Here is a 3,804-nt window from a genome sequence, read left to right on the forward strand (position 1 = left end):
TTCTTGCTCAAAAGCTTCATCAATAGGCGGTAATTTAATATTTGAAATAACATTCTCAGAATCAAAGTTCCAGCTAGCATCTTCATTAAACATAACATTTCTACTGATCAAAAAATTTCCACTCAATGAATTATATAGCTTATAAGCTTTGATTGTGTGCTATATCAAACAAAGATACATTTTTTTTCATCACACACTCTCTCTAAACCCTAGCTATAAACCTAATAACTTACAATCATGGCATAGAGAGGAGGAGGGGAGAGAGGAGGATTCAGTCATGGATTTGGCAGACATGGTGGTAGAGGTGGAGACCATGGTAGAAGAGGCCATGGCGGTTGTCGTCCATGCCGTAAAGCATAGGAGGAGAAATGGGTTCCAGTGACAAAGCTAGGAAGGCTTGTGAAAGATGGCAAAATCATGTCACTTGAGCAAATCCACTTCACTCACTCCCAATCAAGGAGTTTCAAATCATTGATACTCTTATCAGATCATCTCTTTAAGGATGAGGTGATGAAAATCATGCCGGTTTCGAAGCAGACCAGTGCCGGACATAGAACCAGGTTCAAGGCATTTTTTATTGTAGGTGACAGGAATGGTCACGTTGGTTTGGGTGTTAAGTGCTCGAAGGAAGTTGCCAGTGCTATTCGTAGAGCATTTATATTGGCTAAGCTATCAGTGAGGAGAGGTTACTGGGGTAACAAGATTGGGAAGCCACATACTGTGACTTGCAGGGTTACAGGGAAATGTGGGTCAGTTACTGTGAGGATGGTGCCTCCTCCTCGCGGTGCTGGTACTGTTGTTGCTCGTGTCCCAAGAAGGTCCTTCAGTTTGCTAGTATTGAAGATGTCTTCACATCTTCTCGTGGATCCACCAAAACCCTTGGAAACTTTGTTAAGGAGACATTTGATTGTTTAATGAAGACTTACGGGTTCCTGACCCCAGATTTTTGGAAAGAGGCTCGCTTTACCAAATCTCCATTCCAAGAGTACTTTGATATCTTGGCAAAACCTACCAATAAGGTTATTGTCTACGCCACCAAAGAGGCAGCACCTGAGAGGTTTGAGGCTTGATTTATGTGCTCTGTTGTTCTCTTCTCTGATACCAATTTTGTTGGAGAATAAAGAAAGAAGAAACAGCATATAAGAGGATAAAAGAAGAGTTGCAAAGAACTTTCACGTTATATTTATGATATTTTAAAGAAAATACATAGGACACTTTAAATAGGAATTAAGGCTAAACCACCTAAAAGAAAAATGACCCACAACCTTATCCACTAAGCTAAATATTAGCAACTAACAGCAGATATGCTTTGACTCAACTAGGACTTCTAACAAACGTGTTATTATGCCAACTAAATAGGAACCTCTAACTACATTTGAATCAATATTCAACACTCCCCCTTGATTCAAAATTACAAACTCCAAGTTTCTGCCAAAACTGATCATGCTTGGCTTGTGGGAGGGCCTTGGTGAGATCATCTGCAATTTGATCCCTTGTACCGCAAAACTTCAACTCTTATGAGTTTTGAGCCTTGTCCATGAATTCTTGCCTATTACACATAAACAATTATCCATCCCAACTTATATATATATGGACAAAATTGGGAAAGTAACCCTACCTTTGTTGGTGAATATTCTTATACTCTTGACTTCTAATTCTTGAAGAACTTAAACATTCCTTTAACTTGAACTAAAGAAGAGGATAAATCTCTTATAGGTTAAGGAAAAGTGGGACTACTAGCTTTGATAGGGCTGCCCTACACTTGACTTGAAAAAAAAAAGATGAGAACTTTAAGAACCCGAGAGGGATATAGCGGCGTTGTTTAAAGGTCAAGAGAGAGCTTGAGAGAGAATTGATAGAATCTTAAATTTTTAATTTAAAATGAAGAAAAATATCAGCTAATCTTGATCGTATAAGGGCCCTCTTTCGCCGACTTTTGTTGATCATTTTAGACACCGATTTGGTCAAGTAGGTGATGCATCTACTTGGACTTTTTAAGTTGGTCAAAAAGTCTAAGTAGGTGATGCACCTGCTTCTTGGTCTTTTATTTTGATCCATGTATTATAAGTAGGTAATGCACCTGCTGGCATAATAAAGTCAAGCAAGCAACTCACTTATTTTATTTCATTTCCAACTCTTAATTTCTTTACTTAACACCTATATACACTTGAACACTTTGATATTTGAGCTCAAATACCACCTTACTATCTCGAGTGTAAATACTTTCATCCGAAGTTAACTTAGTAATACATGTGTTAAAAAGTATGGGGTAATACAAATAAATTTTTCATTATGTGAATTCTTTACTTTTGGGTTGAAATCTCATGTGTATAGCATACATAGTTTTTGTCAGAATGCTTTGAACTGAATTTATATTGTTGTGAGGATATGTGTTGCCAATGAGTGGAGTTTTTATTCTTGAATGTGCGCTTGTGTTGCTTGACAATTATCAATGATAAACGGGGTAATGTCCTTTTTAAGGAAAATCGTCTAGTTAGTTTAAAATTGCTTTGTGTATCTTTTGGGGAAATCTGAGAACATGTTGGATAAATTTGTCAAATGTATGGATTGAAAAGGAGCCTTTTTGGTCGAAAGGGTCACTATGGAGCATTCACGTTGAATGGATGTTACCCTGCATTTCATAGGTGGGGTGCCGATTGAGTTAGGAATTTATTTTCACAGACTCGTATCAATGTTACACTTCCAAGATGCAGATCTTCATCGATGAAATGTCGATGTAATTCCAATAAGCTTAAAATATTTACAGGCTACTAATTTTAACTGATAGTGACCTATTTTTCCATCTACAAACCACATTCTGATGTTGGTGCATCTAAATTCGAAAATTTTGAGATTCTCTTACATCCTAGTTCTTTTTATTTTCATTTACTTCATATAGTTAGCTATTTTATCTCCTAAGGAAAAATACTAAAAAATGTTGTTTGTTTTGTGTTGTCCCACACTCTTTTTGTAAACCATGACATCTCGCATGAGCCATTCCTATAGGTAGGCTGCTAGCCCTCCTCCTTCTTCCAAGGCAAGAACAAGAACAAAGCTCCTCAGAACACTGTTAGTGAGAAAGAGTGAATCTGCTTTTGTGTAAAGGGAATGAAAGAGTACTACACTCTATTCAAGACTACCTAGACCTACACGCCATAGAAGAAGTTCAACTTGGCTGGTTTAGGGGAGGAATTCCCTAATATAGTCTAGTAGCTCATGGATAGGGACTGGTTTCCTATAGCTGATGTCTCGTTAGGATTTTTCCCTTAGTTGGTATTCGAGTTCTATGCCTTTTATCAAGCGAGGCAAGATCCAATGGGCCACTATGTACCACTTGAGAAGTTTGCTAACTCTCTCTCTATCATGATGTAGGGTTTAGATTATGACATAACTTTGGCAGCCATCAACTCCCTTTTCTAGGCTGAGCAAATCATTGAAGGTCTATATTCGCACAGAAGATTGCCACCAAATGCAGTCAACTCCAATAGGTATATAATACAACTGTTGTGGACCAACCGTCCTAGGACTCTGTGGAATGAGAGATTTCTCGTGAAAACCTTAACTTTGAAGCCAAATTATGGCTCAACTTTGTGTTTTCCGACCTCATTCCTTCAAAAATTGATCACAGGTGTATAAAGAGGCTACCATTGTTAATTCTTGCCTCATACTCAACATTCACATTAATTATGATAATGTGGTGGTTGTGAAAAAGTGGTGGAAATCCCCCCAAAAGGGTATCTCAATGCCATTTAGGGTCTTGATCAACAAATTATAAGCTCAAGCAGGTATTCACTATTTTACTTT

General features: G+C 37.7%; 1 pseudogene; it reads left to right on the forward strand.

Annotated features, from left to right (window-relative positions):
* Positions 1-237: 237 nt before the first annotated feature.
* On the forward strand, positions 238-1,070 carry LOC125876868 (40S ribosomal protein S2-4-like; annotated as a pseudogene).
* Positions 1,071-3,804: the final 2,734 nt, after the last annotated feature.

This window comes from Solanum stenotomum, chromosome 9 (genome assembly GCF_019186545.1).
Source record: "Solanum stenotomum isolate F172 chromosome 9, ASM1918654v1, whole genome shotgun sequence".
Taxonomy (NCBI): domain Eukaryota; kingdom Viridiplantae; phylum Streptophyta; class Magnoliopsida; order Solanales; family Solanaceae; genus Solanum; species Solanum stenotomum.